General features: G+C 42.9%; 1 protein-coding gene and 1 long non-coding RNA gene across 3 annotated transcripts in view; both read left to right on the top strand.

Moving 5' to 3' along the window:
- Positions 1 to 19,948, top strand: part of LOC122815309 (zinc-binding protein A33-like) — an 807,460-nt gene that overhangs the window by 584,273 nt on the left and 203,239 nt on the right. The window lies entirely within an intron of this gene.
- LOC122815310 lies at positions 3,801 to 17,966 on the top strand. Its single transcript, XR_006366946.1, has 3 exons — positions 3,801 to 3,894; positions 7,145 to 7,148; positions 17,955 to 17,966. It is a non-coding gene; the product is annotated as an uncharacterized LOC122815310 (long non-coding RNA).

Genomic DNA, 19,948 nt, shown 5'->3' with positions numbered 1-19,948 from the left:
GAATTATGTTATTTAACATGTTTTTAACTCAAGTTTCTTAACAATGCATTATTGGAATCAAGTTTTTGATAGGGACAAGTTTTTAATGTTTACTTAAGACCATAAAAAACTTTTTTTTTTGGTATTTTTATACATATGCAAGCTAAGGGAGCTTTAAATCTTTAACTAGGTAATTGTGAATGTTATTCAAATGGTTTTGTTTAAACCTGATAGGTTGGAATGTTTTTAGTGGGAAACTAATGTGTTTAAATAAAGACTGATTCAGTAATGTCATTATCTGAAGAAGTTACGGCTACTGTGACGAAAAACGTGTAGGAGATTTTCTGCGTTTATGCTTTTCACTGAGTTGTTCTGCAAGTTGGAATAAAAGCACAACAGAACGCTTCGTTTTCCATGGATGTTTTTTTCATTTTATTTTTCTGGTTGTAGTTGTGGTTTAACCATAGGCTGCTGTTTTGTTTGAGTATCTGTATGTGCGTGACATATTTGTATTCAATAGTGAATGCCACAGTGTGTGTGTGTGTGTGTGTGTGTGTGTGTGTGTGTGTGTGTGTGTGTGTGTGTGTATGTGTATGTATGGCTGTCTGGTCCCTGGAATGAGGATGTATGTTACCATAGTGAACTGATAAGACCCCTCCCCCCATCCAGGCAATGCAATCTAGTATCCCTGTTGATGTCCTCGATCTTAGGCCATTCTGACTACCTGTACATGTGTAATCTCTGTGGCGCATCATGTAAGTGCACAGTACTGTAATGATGATTTGTACATAGGCAGGGGTCCTCGTCCCACCAGTAGCAACTGTGTGTGTGTGTGTGTGTGTCTGCGTGTGTGTGTGTGTGTGTGTGTGTGTGTGTGTGTGTGTGTGTGTGTGTGTGTGTGTGTGTGTGTGTGTTACTGTGTCGGTGAATCCGTGAGTGTGTGGGTGTGTTACTGTATCTCTGAATACATGTGTATGAATACCTGACTGTGTGGGTGTATTTGTGTGTTCGCACCCTGTCATGGGAATGTGTATTACTGCTTCCAATGAGGCAACATGCTTTCCACTGGCCTTTACCCTTATCATTAGCTAGATTGCTCTCTTACCTCCCCACTCCATGTAACTGTGCCTGTGATATCACCCAGTATGGATGTCATGTTTCTAGCCAAAGTAGCTTACTACACAGCTATCATGCTCTTGGATCAGTAGATCAGTAGACGTGTTTGGAACGTGGGACTTTCTAACTGTGATGTGGAAGCTACAAAGTGCATGCTGGTATTTTCATAAATACTTGTGAGTAGTCCGCATTTACATATGGGATACTAACTGCAAACACTGACATCCACCGGCACATGCAATTAGACCTGAAGGAGGAAGGCAGAACATCAAGACCAACATGCAGTTACTGTTGTTACACATGACACATACTGTTAACAGTACAAAATGCATAATAAACCTGTAGTATGTGGTATGTCTTCTGCCTGTCAACAGTGCACAACAATTGTAATCTACAATTATCTTCCTAGTCTGTTCACCCTGTGCATCAGACCATATGAGCATGTCCCTGCACTGATGGTGTGGATGACAGGGATGCGGCACAGGCATCATCATATGCACAGGGTGATAATGTTTACCAGAGGCCTAGGCTGCACCACTGGATGACATCATGTGTGTGGGTTAGGGCCTTTGATCTCATTGGGTGTGTGTGGATGTTATGCAAGTGTGTGTTGCAGTGCCCTACATATGTTTCCGGTGTGTGTGTGTATGTATGCACACAGTTCTGGTATGTGTCTAGCCTACACAGGGGTATTATTGACAACTGCAGACTGTACAGGCCAGGTTTTACAGTTCATAGTGTCCAGCCACGGCCACGTGACCTGTGCTTGCCAGGGGTTGCACGGGCACTACCAGGCAGAGATGCAGATTGGGTACTGTCTGATGACACATGTCCACTGGAACTGTGTGCCTGTTGGGACCATCCAGGGCCACGTGCACATGGCCTGCTGTGTCCTGGTGTGGACAGCACAGCACCAGCTGCACTGCTGCTGCTACCGCTACTATGGGAGTGGGCATGTGAGGTAGCTCGTTCACATAGACCTGCAACAGGTGATGTAGCTGGCCTACGTCCATGTGCCCGACGCCTCACCAGATGTTCCAGCACAGACATCTCATGCTGCAGATTGACATGCCATGGTCAAGGACTCCAACCATGTCACCCAATCATCTATCCAAAACTTCAGCAAGCTGCTGCTGAGCATTTGCCATTGCCTGGATGTTGCTGTTTAAAGAACAGACAGCAGCCCTCTGAAGCCTCTGACCTTCTCTGTTGTGGCATTCAGCACATGCCTGTGTCTCCATTACAGCCTGAAACATGCGTCCAGTGACACCAGCTGCTGTGCTTTGTCTTGCAGGGGCATGTTGGCCAGAGGTCCTCCTATGAGCAGCATTGGCCACATGCCTGTGTGGGGCATCACCAGTCAGTTGGCTGACACCATGGTGTGCAGCCACACCTTCCATAGCCTCCACACTTTCCTGTTCCAAGCTACCACACACCAACTGGTGATGGGGTAGGTGTTGGCATGAGAACTGTGTGCAGGGATGAGGGGGATATAGGTGGAATGGCAACCAATGGCACATATTCACTCCTGACAACCCTGCCTGTGCCTCAGTCATACATTCATCATCACTGCTAGAGTCTGTGGGGACACTAACATCAGATGGACTGCAGGAGGGGAATGCACCTACATCAACACCTGTGAGGGGCAGATACGAACTGTACATTACAATCTATACAATACACACACACACACACACACACACACACACACACACACACACAGACACACAGACACACTCTATGGCACCTAGCATGCATGTGATATGACAGAAGGCATGCAACATGCATGTGATACGGCAGACGGCATGCAGTTCAGACAATAATAGTGGTAGTTATCATACATCCCTGGGTTGCACACAACAGCATGCATGTGTCATAGCAGAAGGCATGCACATTACACAATTATAGTAGTAGTTAGCATACATCCCTGTGTTACACCATGTAGACCAACACAGGTTAACAGTACACCTGCCTGATGTGTGGCATATGACCTTGACAATCATATGTAGTATGACATGTGATCTGCTAACGTGTGCAATAACATGCATACATGTTTAACACAATGGTGTCCTGTCAAATATACAGTGGAGTAATGGTGTCCCAGTGCAGGGATGTGTTATACTAACATGGACCTTCCGCTGACACAGTGTTGTCTGTACGCCCTAGAGATATACTGCACATTTAGCTGATGTGCATGGCCATTGCAGGGAATCATGTGGTTTCTCTATTGCTATACAGTGTGAGTTACAGACACAATTCATAGCCATGACTGTGTTCAAATACAATACATATATACTGTGGAATGTGACCCACGTCACTGGTGTATACACACTAAACCATAATGTGGAATGTGTGACACAGGTCACTGAAGGGTATACTGAGGACACCACTGCACATCTGCAATCATATTGCTGCTGCCTGGCAACTATGGCCAGACATGGCAAATTCGTTGGTACACCATGACCCACATGACATCAGTGTACCACACACACACACACACACACACATGAAGAGCAAGGATGACAGTGATGTCTGACAACAGCAAGGGGAATGTACTGTATCTGTGGCCTGATGTGGTTGTCTGTGTATGTATGTGGATACTGTACAGGTGACTGCTGTCATGTCGTGACACACTCAAGATGTTCAACACATCTTATGTGGTGGATTGATGTCATGCTAACACAAGATCAAGATATGCACAGGGCTAGCTAACAGATTGTAGAGCAATGGCGGTTAAATTACAGATGTTGGGGTTTTATGTCTTCATTCATAATTTCGTTTTAAGTCTTGGCAATTCAGGTACTTGCCCCGTACATTCTAACCGCGTGGCTACCAAGAATTAAAATTTGTTAACAGGAACACCCTTATCACAGTGCGACTGCACAGACAGGTCCTAGCCTTCAATTCCACAATTAAGATTTCACTAAGAAAAGGTACTTGCCCCGTACATTCTAACCGCGTGGCTACCAAGAATTAAAATTTGTTAACAGGAACACCCTTATCACAGTGCGACTGCACAGACAGGTCCTAGCCTTCAATTCCACAATTAAGATTTCACTAAGAAAAGGTTAACAACTTTAACTTGCTGTATAAGTCTAGAATTAACTTACTACCTCAGGACAGAATACCTGGGCAGGCAACCAAACAGTATCTAACTCAGGCTGCTGCCAACCCTAGTCAGATAATACCTAGACTACAACCAATCAGGTCTAGTAACTAGCATTAGTGGCCTCCTGCACTTACCTGCAGTATTTAATAAGTGGGGGTGTCGCAAACACACCTAATGACAAATCATAGCCGATGTTCTGCCTTGCCAGTTCAGTATGACTCAATGTACGTTTAGATGAAGCCTGTAATTACGCTCGTCTTGCCTATTGTTTAATTGTATTATAACAGAATACTGAGGGATTGTGTTAGACGCTAATACTAGAACTCTATTGCTTGTGTAGTTTTAACAACGCTTACAAGTTTACTTTATTGCTGCATGGGTTTTGATACATTTCAATAAATGTGCATATTCTGTCTTTCCCTAGGTACTTGCCCCGTACATTCTAACCGCGTGGCTACCAAGAATTAAAATTTGTTAACAGGAACACCCTTATCACAGTGCGACTGCACAGACAGGTCCTAGCCTTCAATTCCACAATTAAGATTTCACTAAGAAAAGGTTAACAACTTTAACTTGCTGTATAAGTCTAGAATTAACTTACTACCTCAGGACAGAATACCTGGGCAGGCAACCAAACAGTATCTAACTCAGGCTACTGCCTACCCTAGTCAGATAATACCTAGACTACAACCAATCAGGTCTAGTAACTAGCATTAGTGGCCTCCTGCACTTACCTGCAGTATTTTACCATTGAGACCCAGAAAGCTCCTGGGTGGTGTAACCCCGCTCAAGCCCTCGCTGCGCTCGGGCTCGCTCTGCTCCCCACCCTGCCCCCTTATCCCACCCGCCCCCACTATCCCCACATTTAACAGCTCAACAACCACACCTCATCAGCCTTAGAACCTATCAAACTAGTCCACCCATTAACTAAATCTCCTCCCATAATCCCAATATTCAATTAACACTTATCATTCAAATTCTTGGACCCACCTATCTTAGTATACTATCCTGCCTCTTAATATGTCAAAAACAAAGAATCTTTTTATTCCTCTTACACTACCACTTATAATCATCCCTTACTTACTATCTAGCTATGAAAACCTTGAACTCATAGGATTTCACTACCCAAAGGGACAAACTTGTATTGCCACAAATCAGCTCCCTAACAAACCTACTCCTCTTTATCACCCTTTAAGGACTCCGAGTACTTACAGTACCCACCTCACCCAACTACACCCAAAGGGCCCAACAACAAAACACGGGCAAAAGATACTATATAAACTTCAAAAACTCTTAGACCAACTAATAAAATGTATCACTAAAGATGGTGATATACACCCAAACCCAGGCCCAACCCTCACCCCTCACCCCAACTCTGTCACCCCAACTTTAGCCCAAAGGTCAACTACCTCCCTTCTTATCTTCCATCTCAACCTAAGAAGCATCAACAATAAACTCCATAACCTCCATACCATGCTAGCCACTCATTTCCCTGATATTATGTGTCTAACCGAAACATGGCTTAAACCAGTCACCAAAGATGAAGAAATTCTTCCACCTGGATATAATATCTTAAGGGTTGATCGAGCAAACAAAAGGGGTGGCGGTATAGCTGTTTTATACAAAAGTTCACTTAATATCATAATGCATCCTATCCAACCACCTAAAATTGCTAATGCAGAGTCAATAGCCCTAAAAATATGTTTAAACAACCAAAAAAGTATTAACCTTTTTGTAATTTATATCCCACCTGGGAACAATGTAGAAACTATGGAACAAACATTAAACTGGTTATCCACTAACTATCCTCAAGAAACCTTTGTACTAGGCGATGTCAACATTGATTGGACCCAGTGCTCGCACAGACTAACCCATACCCATTAACCTGTATGGATTCTCCCAAAATATAATCTCTACAACAAGAGTAGGAAATGCCCACCAAAAGAGAGTATACTTGACTGGATTCTTACCAATAATCCCACCCATAAATATACCACTGGGACCCTTCCCAACGATCTTAGTGACCATCTCGTCACTTTCATAATAAAACACAAATTTTCTAACAATAACCTTCCCATACACAAACTTGTTAGAAATAAGAAGAAATTTGTATCAACCCAATTTGTAGCTGAACTAAAATCTTGTAACTGGTCTAAGCTAAAAACTTTGCCCCTTGATGAGAGTGTGACATTCTTTACTGACACATTCCTAAAGATTCTGGACACTCATGCACCTAACCGACTTACCAGAACTAAGGTGGATAGCTCCCTGGTTAACCAGAGAAACTAAATCCAAATTTAAACTTAGAGATAAAGCTTGGGACAAATGGCGATCCACCAAGGCACCCTAGACCGTATTAAATTCCAGCAGCTTAGAAACAAAAAAAGCCAGTAAATTGGACAAAAAGAACTATTTCTGTCACCTCCAAGAGAAACACCAGAACAACCCAAAAAAGTTCTGGGCTGGCTTAAATAATCTCCTCCATCCCGGTAAATCAGGTACCCCTACCCCTGAGACACTTATTGGCAAAAACCCAGAAGTCATAGCTAATACTTTTAACTCCTTCTTTACTGAAACTATCCAGTCATTAGCCAATCAACTACCCCCTCCTTCCTCTCTCCTAGCTAACATTTCTGAGGAAACATTCCCCCTCTTTAAATTACAGCCTATCCCCACCTCTTACATTAGAATCTTACTGAAGAAACTCAAACCAACCACCCTCTCGGCAGACCAACTCCCAGCAGAATACTTACAAATAGCAGCAGATGCGATAGCCTATCCTATCTCTATCCTGATTAATCGAACTATTACAGAGGCCACTATCCCCTCGATCTGGAAAATATCCTACGTCATACCACTCCATAAGGGTGGCTCTTCTACCGAACCATCCAACTACAGACCCATAGCAATTTTGTCTCCAATAGCCAAAATCATGGAAAGATGTGTTCATAAACAATTTCTCCATTACCTCACCCTAAATAACCTATTGACCAAATCCCAACATGGTTTCAGACCCCACCATAGTACTACCACCGCCCTCCTTTCTTTTACTGACTCAATTAATACAAATCGTAATAACAGAAAAATATCTTCCGCTCTCTTTCTTGACTTGTCAAAAGCCTTTGATATGGTCAATCACCAACTACTTCTCCACACGCTAGAAACCTTCCACTTTGACACTTCAGCCCTCAAATGGTTCCTTGCTTATCTCTCTGGAAGGCAACAGGCAGTCCAATGGCAAAATAAGCTCTCTCAACTACTACCCAATACCATAGGTGTTCCCCAAGGCTCCATACTAGGTCCCCTTCTCTTTTCCGTCTTCATAAACGAACTCTATTCAGTCATCCCCAAAGCCATATGCATCCAATATGCAGACGACTCAACCCTTATCTGTTCAGATGTCACTCTCCCTGCTTTAGAAGTAACAACCCAACACTGCTTTGCCACAGTAGAAAAATGGCTCTTTGAGAGGAATCTCATCCTAAACCCAAAAAAAACTAAGTTACTACTATTCTTTCCCACCTCAGCTCGTCCTCTAGTGCAACACAATACACAAGCTAACAATACTACCTTCTCCGTTCAGTCTAAAAACGGGACCATAATTGAACCCGATACCAACACTAAACTACTAGGGGTGACTATTGACAACAAACTTAAATTTGACTTGCATATCAGCCAGACTATAAAAGCTGTAAATAAGAAACTCGGATCCTTGTATACAATCAAGAACTTCCTAACTCCCAATGCTAAACTATCGCCCGTACCCATCTCCTCTCCACACTTCTCTATGCCTCACCTGTATTCTCTTTCCTCAACATATGCGATATTAATAAACTATCCGTGACTTACAATCACGTTGCCAGATTTATAACTGGGGCTCCTTATAGAACTCACCACTGCCACAATCTAAAGAAACTTGACTGGTTAGAACTATCCAATCTCCTCAAACTAAACCAACTCTCTGTAGCATTTAAAATCATTAAGGAACCTGACAAAACCCCTTCACTGAATAACCTACTGACCCCCTACTCTAACCTAAGTAGTCTTCGCTCCTCCAACAGATCTCTGGTCCAAACCATCAAATCCAATAATATGGGCGGCGATGCTCTCTTCACCAATACAATAGGAAAGGTTTGGAACTCCCTCCCTAACTACTTAAGACTCACTAACTCCCTCTCTCAATTTAAAATACATCTCATACAATTCTTTAAGGCACATTGGCTATGCTCATGTGCAAATCCAGACTAGTTGCTAATTGAACTACAGCATATCCTATCCTACTTGAACTAGCTAACTGGGGTTCTCCTCTTTTTTGGCATCAAATAATTTGTAAATTAACTGACTACTACCCTATTTAGTTCGTTCTACTGTAATCAGTTTCTCTAAGATCACTTGGAACCCTGCAATGGTGTAGAACTTTTTGAACATAGTAACATTATTGTCTCTTGAATTTGTCTCTTGAATTTGTATTGTACTTGTAATTTTGAGCTGGATTCTTTACTGTCTTGTTGATACAATAATCATGCCAAGGAAAGCATAAAGAATGTTAATTTGTTAAGCCTTTCATTTATGTACCTGTAAACCTATGTGTTTTTCTGTTTTTTCTCTGTGGAGCTTTTCTCCCCGGGCCTCCGCTGAAAATGGACATGTATCCAGTCGGACTATCCCAGTCAACAAATGTAAAATAAATAAAATAAATAATAAATGTCTAGTGTTCCACATCTGCAATATAGCCATTACGCAAAGGCCATAGTTGGACCATGTGGAGCCAATGTACAACAGGGTGTACACACATGCACATCACGTCTACTGTGTGTGTTTCTTCATGTCTCTGGCCATCCTCCATGGCCATGTGTGAACATGTGTTGGCCAAATGGTTGTGACGGGCATCTATTTCACATGTCTGTGTTGTCCCATATGACATACACCCATAGATGTCATTTGCTCCACTGATGACAGGGTTATGCAGACAAAGGGTGGCATGTTTGGTATGTGGGATATGTTTTTCAGGATAGTTAGGCAGTGTTGCAGCCAGCCCACTAGATGTCATGGACATGTCAGATAGCATGTAACATTGTGTGACATTCATAGCAGGGGTATAATCCACACCAGTGAATCCTGTGGGCTGGTCATACTCCACTGTGTAGTACTGTTTGTATTCCCCACATGTGTAGTTCAGATCTGTATTACATGTCCCTATAGTGAACAACACCTCCACCATTGTATGCACAGCTGTCCACACATCTGGCAATGACAGTTTGTGAAGTTTCATGTCGGTGTTTCACATAGTTTGCAAGTATTGCACATGGGTAGCCATTGTGATGCATTGCAGGTCTGACCTGTATATTGTGGCAGGACCATACATTATGTGTACATGTAGTAAATGGCCACATGGTGGATATATCTATGCATTAACATGCCTGATAAATAATAACAGTCTCACCTGCAATGGGCTGCTGTCACAGCGGAATGCCAGAGGTACCTAAATAGGAGTGACACAGCAGTATGATCATTATCCATACCTGTATGATAGCTATAGGGTGTAATGTGCATGTTAACACATACGCCAGTACAATAAACTATACTATGGAGTATGCACATGTGTGCATACACAGAGTAGCATACTATAGTATGCGGCATGTGTGTATACATACCTTGCATATGATGTTACATTACATATTGTACAGTGACACATGTAACTATATATATATATATATATGTGCAGTAGTGACTTACCAGGCAACTCCAGGCTCGGTGGTTGAGAGACACCCATCTCCACGATATCAACTAAGGCTTGTGGATGTTGTTCTGCAGGTGTCCCCAGGTTGACCAGTAGCTCCTCGGTACATGTGAGTGGGGGCTGGGTTGGTGGCCCACCACCTGTTGCACCTTGTTCCCTGGCAATTGCATTCGCACTCTGTTTTTCCCATCTAATTAGCTCTGTACAGTGTCTGTACACCTGCTGGTATGTGCGGTTGTGGCCACCCACATCATTAACCCTCCTGCAAAGTTCCTGCCACAGGGCAGCCTGCTGCTGTGCATCCTATAGCACATGGCTGAATAGTACATGATGATTATCAAGTAGGTATGGGTTGAGGACCTCATCCTCCAAGCGGGTATAAGGTGGCAGCCTTGCATGCGGCATACCTGGATGACATAATGATGGAGACAGGTCACAGTAACTCACAGAGACGTACAGAGGTACAGCTGAACATACATGTGTATCACATTTATTACGATTAAATAGTTGTCTTTGCAAATCTACATGACACTGACACCACTGACATGTTTGTGTTGCACACATTTGACACTCAATGGTAATTGGATATTATCACCATATATGTGTGTGCCACCTGATGACATTGCTCATACTCCGTGTGGATGCTGTCTTGATGTAGGCATGTCTGTTTGCCTGTACTGGTGTTCTTACCTATTAGCACATGCCGGGATTTGTCCACATTAATGCAGTCGACCTTGATGCTGTGTATATGTCACATATAAAGACTTACACTGCCTTAATGGACATCACTTGTGACCCTGCAGACTTGCTCACGGAAGGTTTTACATGTATGTGTTTTGCCATATACATCTACATGGCACTGTACAGCAGTTCAACATCCTGCCATATATCACCTGTGTTGCATATGTGATATACATGGGACACTGGCTAGCCTGATGGCATTTACAGGGTTGGATATCAACTATAGCATGTACGGTCAAAGTCAACTAGTAGGCTATATGCCCTGGGCCATGTATGAGCCTAGGATAAAAGGTTACCTAGCTGTAGCCAACAGGTGGGTTTCTGGGGCCAGGTCTAGTAGTGCCAGATAACTGATCCAAAGGGTTAATGATATATTTACCATGCGGTCATCACACCATGTCTGAAAGAGGGGTATTGTGCAGCTTTGCTGGACAGGGATGCATAGTATGGCAGGAGTATGTAAAGTGTATGGGACAAGGATCTGTCCAGCATGTGGTGATCCTTGTACTAGGAAGGTGGATGTCCATGAAGTATGTGTTTGAGATCAGGATGTGTAAGTGTAGCATGTCCAACATCACTGGGTTGGACATGGCTTTATTCAGGGTAGGCATCATGTTACATAGTGGAGATGGGGATTGGGAAGGCTGGTGTAGGCCATCTGAACATGGCCAATACCCCTTAAAGGAAATATGTGATCTGATATGGGTCACTTGAGTGTTGAGTATGGCTGAACAATGGTCTCTATATTCATGGATGGCACCCTGTCATGAATAGGGTTGCCACTTATGACTACCTGACAGGTGTGGTGATGTAACTATCACAGGAAAGACAACTGTCCAGCTGCATCCCTTACACACACTGTCCATTATGTTGACCGCTGCCTAGGTGGTAGTTCATGGGTACAGGGTTATTAACATAGGGGTGATAATGCAATATGTAGCTGTCAGATTGCAGCCATATGTCACACACCTCACCCACAAAGCCCCTTCTGTATATTGACTGCAAAACTCATTGAGTCAGCTATTGCTCCTAGGTCATAGTCATTCACATACTTCAATAGGCAGATGCCTTCTGTGTTAGTCTGTGCGGTATAGACTACAATGAGGGGGAGTACAATGAATTGCCCTGTCTTACTGTAGCTGGCACTGGTGTGATGTGCATGTATTATTCAGACACCTTCTGTAGTGTTGGTTCTGCCAGCAGTCCAGTTGCAAATCACTCCTGTGACATAAGAATGTACATCTAGTATACTGAGTGTAGCTGGAACACAGTATGGGAGATGATGTCCTATGACTTGGCAAGGTTATGATATGCTGTGTGAAATCAACCTTGCTGTCATCCACATCTGTACTACTGACATCAAATAATTTGATCAAGGTTCATGGCCTTTCAGACCAGACTCAGCAGGGTAGTAGTGCAGTAAATCCCATTATCAGTGGTGTCTCCCCCTTTGTGGGTTGTGATAACTGTTGGTGTGCACCATTCAGTGTGTACACAGCCTGACATGAAGCTATGTTTTACATGATGTTTATGTGGAGAGCAAATTGTTTTGCCATGTGTATGATACAACTTGGGATGTGGACAGGTCCTATGCAGCCTGAGTGCAGCTTGTACCTGCATAGCTGTGGTTACAGGGGCTCTGTAGTGTACATGGATATATGAATGTGTACATGTTGGTGGGGGGCAGTGTGTTTATGTTATCCAAGACCCTATCTGGATGAACAGGTGCTATTTCTATAGGTGCAGTGCATCTCATACCATAATGCTGGGAAGCACAGCAGGTCTTGTTGTTGCCATTATGTTTCATGACACAGCTATGGAATCCTCTGTGGTTGGCCTCATAATATGTGGATGATTAGTTTCACAGTAGCTTTGTGCGGCATTATATGGTGTATCTGCATCTTACAGAGGCTGATCATAGGTCATCGTCCACTCGTGTGTTGACTCTTGCAACAGTTACTACCTTCTGTGGTACAGTTTAAGGCAGGGTACCACCGGTTTGCCTTCATGTTTGTGTTTGGTTGAATATTGCTCCTGTTTCACTGGCACAATCATTGCACATATGTGAGTGCTTAAAGTACATTTGTGTAGGACTCAGCATTTGCACATGCATTGTACATCTGCATGGGTGCCATGACAGTCACCACTTCACTCTTAAGGAGCATAAAATTGGCTTTGAAGACTGACCATGTGTGGCATACTGTTAGCCCTGTTTGTGTGACTATGGTGGTCCAGGTCATTGCTGTTGCTGACATCCAACATGCATTGAGCACAGGTGTTTGTACAAGATGAGTCTTCCCAGTTCATAATGGGATAGCTGAGTGACCATGATTATGGTTTCCTGTCTCAAAACTGGCATTCCCCATTACAGCACAATGACAGTTGGGAATTCTGAGGTATGGTGGATGATCTGTCACAAGGTGCATTTTGGATTAAACCTTGGCACAAAGGTAGTTGCTCAGCATAATGCATCTTACGTTGTGCAAGTGCAACTAGCGTGGGGGTGTACATATCCCTCAGGAAGTTGGACACACCTGTGGGCCATATATTCCAATAAAGGGTGATGTCCATGAGGTGAGGTATGTGTTATAACACTGTCATGCAGGGGTGCTCTCCAGAGCATTGAACCATAACTATCACTGCACAGATATGTTCTCCATGTTTCAGATTGCTGTAAGTGAGTCCATATTGAGTACCTGATTTGTATCATTGAGTATCAAGACTCACAGTTTATTTCTTGGCTGTCCCTGTTGCACCAGTGGACTTTCACTTGAACTTGGCATGATGAGGGCACTATAGGGGAAGCACAGACCATCGCCAGTATCCAGATTCTCAGGGGTGACAGGTGCAGGCCCTGTCTGGCAAAGCATTATGGTCTGTCAACCATGTTATCCCAGGCAGAGAGATGCTGGATACTCTTTGAATTACACCAGTACATTACACAATTGTGGAATACAATCCTTGTCCCTGTACTGCTGCATCATTCTGGCCAATGGCAGAATGCTACCCAGGACTTGGGACATACCTGCATGGGCTACAAGACCTGATGGTTCCTACATGTGTTTCCATGCAGTCAAGGCTACTGCATCACAGGTCCTGCACAACAACATAGAATATGCCAGAGATATGTGTATATTTCAAAAGGTGGTCTGAGTGTATGGGTATGTGGCTAATCATGGCAGACAGGTTGTTGACAGTATGTTTGCCCTCATATAGCTTGGTGTGTAACATAGTGCTAGAGTTTGCATTCACAAATGCATACTGTTGGCCATGTTTCTGGCCACATGTTCTGAGGAGTGACACAATTATGCAAACTATGTCATACAGTCTTTGTAGCCTGTTGTCTGTCTATTCCAACTTGGGAGGCCTCTTGCTTGGCCAGAAAGCCTCTGTGGATGTGTGTGAGTTCTGGTGGCATGTGTGTGTGTGTCCTTACTGTGTTCTGGTAAGGGTATGTGTTGGTTGTGGTGATGGGATGCATGTGTTAACCTACACCTCTTGACTGTCTAGTCCAGTCATGGGTGTAGAATGGACTGCCTCCAACCTCATCCCTGTAGCTGCATCCCAGACAATGTGTGGGGTATTGTGTTAGGTGGGTTTGGCAGTGTACATGTCTTAGAGATTGCATTCCCCCAGGATGGCCACATATACAAAGCTAACATTAGTAAACACCAGTAGCTGATTAGTGGACATGCCTGTATGAGCATTCAGTACTACAAGTACCATGTACTGTATTTAGTTTACTTACTGCTTATGCATATGTTTTAGACAGTGATGCTCACAAGTACATATTTGTGTTATGGACTAGCTATTACAGGAACTTGGTCGCTACCTTTAGTAGCAGTCCCCCTCTGTGGGCCACATCACATCCTGATAGTTGAGTAGAGATGATGCACGTGTCAACAGGGCTGTATCTTTGTCTGGGTATATGCTCACATACCCACCAGAACCATGAGCTCGGTTGGCCACAGACATCCACTCCCCACACAGAGTCAAATATCAATAGACTCTGCTGCCAATATCGACATGATCAGGATATGATCAGATAGTGTAAGCCATCACCTGTGAAGCAGCTATTACACATGGGCAGCGGTTTCCTACATCTTACACTCCTACAGCAGATGTCACACTAGAGTTAAGGATGATATGCACCATGTTTCATTACCAGTACTGTCCACATATTTCCAAGCAGCTGTTAGTCTGCCAATGAGAGGTTAGGCTACACAAACCTAAACGTTCAACCAGTGTGTCTCTACTGTCAATATCCACTCTATGTAGGTATGCACATAGCCATTTGACACAGCCCTGTAACAAGGGTCAGTACACATTTGCAGAACATGTACACATGCACAGCTGTCATTGCTTGCAAACAATACTAGAGAGCTGAATATTAGGCAATGTGGACCTTTATGCAAGGCTCAAAAGACAAACCCACCACTGTATATAGCACCAGTAACCATAAACTGAGGGTAATGCTACTCAACGCCAGAAGTCTGGACCTCACATTACATGCACTCGAGGCACTCCTCTGTATAGAGAACATCGATATCTGTGCAGTAACAGGAACCTGGTTTAAGGCTCCAGAGAGCACCACAGCACTTCCAGGCTATAAGTTATACCACACCTTTTGGCCACAGAACCTGGACCGAAACATAAATGGTGGGGGTGTATCCATATTCATCAAGGATATTCACACCTCCAGGTTAGTGGTGCAGCACGATGCAGCACAGATCATCCAAATGCAACTAACAATGGCCAAAACTGCATTCCAAATTGTAGCTTTCTACAGATCGCCCACCATGACCCAGGACCCACAATCTACATTTCCGGAGACACTGGAACATATGAAGGTCCTACCAAACACCCTAATACTGGGTGATTTTAACTACCCAAACATTAACTTGGAGAACTACTCAATTACTAACTCCCTTGCCCAGTGTTTTCATGAATGTATACACTCAAATGTCCTGGATCAACTGGTCAACACCTTCAACAAAGGAAACAACATATTGGACCTGGTCATCACCAACATGGGTGACCAGTGTTCCACACCTGACGTCAACCCCTCGCTGGTTAGATCAGACCATGGGAATCACTCTGGATATTCACATTCTGCCCACAACCCCAAACAAGGAAACCAATGTGAAATACTTTTCCAAAGCAAATTTCACATTGCTTAAGATTGAGGTTAAAAGGTTCACAGCCACCACGACAATGAACAATGCTGACCAGGATGTTGAAACCTATACAAAGGCACTCTATGATCATCTGCAGAAGTGCATGGATCATGCTACCCAAGGCAAACCAAGACTCAGTCCTCCAAGAAAAGGAAACCAGTCTGGTGGACCCCTGCCATAAACAGGCTCTATGACAGAAGGAGGATACTAGAACAGATAAGAGCGAAATCCCTAGAAGGAAAGACATCCCTGATCAGTATCAGCAAAACACTATGGTCCCTTATAAATTCTTCCAAGGCTAGTTTTGAAAGAGATAATTCCAAGGACTCTAACAATGACCACAAAGCAATCTTTAGCTATGTGAAGAACCTAAGTGGATACTGTCAGATCTGCTCTGAGTTGGTGCAGACTGGCAGACAATACACTGAACCGACTGATATTGCCAACATTTCGGCAGACAGGTTCAGTGCAAACTTTACACCCCTCTCACCCCCGAAAGGGCCCATAACCATGCCAGAAGAATGTACGACCCCAGCAATCACCGACACACAGGTTAAAACAGCCCTCTCCAAAGCCAAGAACACAGCATCAATGGGACCAGACGGTGTCCAAGGCTGTGTCTTACAAGAGCTCCAAAATGAACTAACCCCTCATCTAAACACACTTTCAAACACAGCCTCTCTACAGGCAACGTACCCACAGAGTGGCACACAGCAACAGTTATCACACTCCACAAAGGTGGCTCCACAACAGACCCCAGGAACTATTGCCCTATAAGCCTGACTAGCCTGGTCTGCAAGGCTATGGAGCACATCATCATGGATCTCATTCACAGAGACATTGGGTACCTCCAAACCTTTGACCCCACCCTGTTTGGCTTTGTTAAGGGCAGACCATGCCTCCTAAACCTGGTGGACTTCTTTGAGACAGTTACCAAGGCATTAGATGAGGGTAAGGAGGCCCACACAGCCTACCTTGACCTTGCAAAGGCTTTCAACACCATTCCCCATTCTGGTATTAAAGACATACCCATCAACCTGAACATTAACCCCTACGTCATGAGATGGTTTGCAAAGTGGCTCATGGACAGAACCCACACAGTGAGAGTTGTAGACCCTAGGTCCGACTGTAAACCAGTTACAAGTGGCATCCCCCAGGGCTCAGTCCTAGGACTCCTCATGTTCGGTATATACTTCTCTGAGGTACAGGCAAGCACAGGAGGACTTTGGATGAAAAGGTTTGCAGATGACTGCAAACTAGGGGCCATAATTGATTCCCCAGCTGATACAGACACCCTCCAGAAGGGTCTCACTGAGACGGATACCTGGTGTCAATATCATGGACTCAAGCTGAATGCCAAAAAGTGCATAGTCATCCCCTAATTACCCGTAGACTACCACATAGGAGGTAGTCCCCTACATACAGAAAAAGTGATAAGGGATCTGGGAACCCTTTGATAGCCATATTGCTAAGGTGGTTAGAATATCCTTCTATGTTGCCCCCCTAATCTCAAATCGGTTCGCATCCAGAACAAAGGAGGCCATTGTGCCGCTCTACTCATCACATATTAGACCCATTAAAGAATACAACACCCCATTTGGGATGTACCTTACAAGACAACCGCAACAGCTTGAAAGACCACAAAAGTGCCACACCAAGAGGATCACTGACTTCAAACAGATGACCTATGCAGCCCAACTAAAGAAACTCCAGCTGTACTCGGCTGCATACCGCGTACTCAGAGGTGATCTCTGCTTGACATACAAGACCCATGTCCAACCCAGTATTGATGGATATGCTCGACCTAAACAAAAGCCCCTGAGAGCCACATGCTCTAGGGATATAAACCTAACCATAACAATAACTAGGACATGCTGGAGGTATAGATTCCTGTCCCAGAGACTCCCCATGCTTTGGAACATGATTCCAGTGTACATCAGGCATGGCCCCTCGCTACCACTCTTCAAGAGAAACCTTGACGGGTGGATGGGAGACAGACATGTACCCCAGGGATCACTGCAGTGGCTCTGCTGGACAGAGGCGCAGAGAACTAATGGCTCTGCTGTTCAGAGGCACAGGGAACTAACCTAAGGCAGTGGTAGAAGCCAACCCTCTCTAGCTAGGCTTATAAATGCCCTTGGGCAGGCAGCCTAGTACCTACCTATGAACCTATGAACCTATTACATGTCTTATGTGCATGGATAGTTAACTAGCTCTTCCATTTTACTTTGCTGTCATGCTGATAAACTGTCGGATGACTACAAGTTATATGTATCCTGTTATTGTGTATTGTAAATGCCAATAGACACAGCTAATGTTTGCCTAACATAACAGTAATGCTATGTAAAATGTAATATATATCTGCCTACAATACTGTACATTACACAGTTATTGGCACAATATCCCACAATGCAAATCATAATTGCACAGTAGGCCCACCTTTGATATGTTATTCTCAGTAACACACCCATACATATGCCTACTGTTACAATATATCAACATATACTATCCCCTGTTACAGCACGTACTTGTTTGCCTTGTGACCTACAGCAGTACACACATAAATACTACAAGCATTACTTTGCTCAATAATACATCACTACAAGATAACTGTTTCCACTATATGCATTGTGTACACTTTAATTATTACAGAACAGGTACTACATACACAGACATACTGAGTGTTCTACATACCTTATTAGTAACTCAAGGTGTTGTTGACTGTTATTTCAATCTTTTTCAGTTTGTGTTTCAATCTTCTTTGTAATGTTCTGCTGGTATATACAGATGGTTTGAATGTGTGACAAGCCATCCTTTTATAGTTAGATATTAATAAAATGTTCTATCCTTGAAAAAATATATTTAGCTCTCTCTGCTTACTGCTGCTTACTGCTTGCTCTTGCTGTGGGATTTGAAGTCTTCTTAAGACACTCAGTCTTGCTGGCTGGAATCAAAGTCTGGTTATAATTGCATTCACAGTCTGTTGCATACAGAAACTTGCAGAATATACACTGATGAGAGAATATACTTTGCAGCATCAACTTTAGAGAGCAGTAACCAATAACTTTTATAATAAACCAAACTGGACAAATGTTGCAGCTTAAAAGTACTATTCCAACTTTACTTCTCATATAGTACAGATGATGTGAGAGATATAACATTTACCTCAGGACTAATGAGTTCCTACCATACCCCTAACAACTAGATTTAATACAGACTTTTTATACATATTTTAGTTAAACTCACACCCTCTAGGTTTTGGAAAGATACTGCCTTGATGACGCAAAGGCTAACACATCTGTTCTTGTGCAAATGCTGATAAGTAAACTGTCTTCAAGAAAACGCCTTGTGGATTAGAAAAGCACATTTTTAAACTTTTTTAGAAAAGCATGTCCTGTTGTCCAGTGAAAGCAGATTACATTCTTGTCACGTCTGTAAGAAGTTCAGCTTTCTTGATGTGTATGTAATACACTCATAAGCAAGTTCCTTATTTTTTTAAGCCACAGTCATTTAGTATGGTTGCTGATCACATATTACTAAACTCTGTTTCTGTATTTAAGCAAACTTTTTCTTTCAGCATATTTACACCATAATTAATTTCAGCCTCATATTCATAATATCTAACAATTCCCTCTGTTTTTAAACATACTCAAAACATTTTATACTGATATGTATTTTTTGATCACATTATATAGTCTTTTGATACAACAAATCAAAATGCAATTTTACATAGTTAATACAATTATATTAAAGTATCACTACCAAAACTGAATGTATTTAACAACTTTTTCTTTTGCAGACCATTCTGTGAAAATATTTTATCAGTTATGAGCTGTGTCTGCTTTAGTTTAACTTGATTAATTTATTATTTTGCAATTACAGAATTTAATTTATGACTTAGAACTGTTTCATTAACTCTTTGCAACTTGTTGAATTAAATCTTTACTTTTATTGATTATTTTATATCAAAAGATTAGAGATAGACTAATATCTATAAGAGACAAAAACCATGTGCTACTGCAAGCATTTATACACTACTGAAAATATATAGTTTCAATGTCATTTTAACCATAACATTGTGGTCAT

Source organism: Protopterus annectens, chromosome 11.part0 (genome assembly GCF_019279795.1).
Source record: "Protopterus annectens isolate FY-2018-M chromosome 11.part0, PAN1.0, whole genome shotgun sequence".
Taxonomy (NCBI): domain Eukaryota; kingdom Metazoa; phylum Chordata; order Ceratodontiformes; family Protopteridae; genus Protopterus; species Protopterus annectens.
This window is presented reverse-complemented; position numbering and strand designations above follow the sequence as displayed.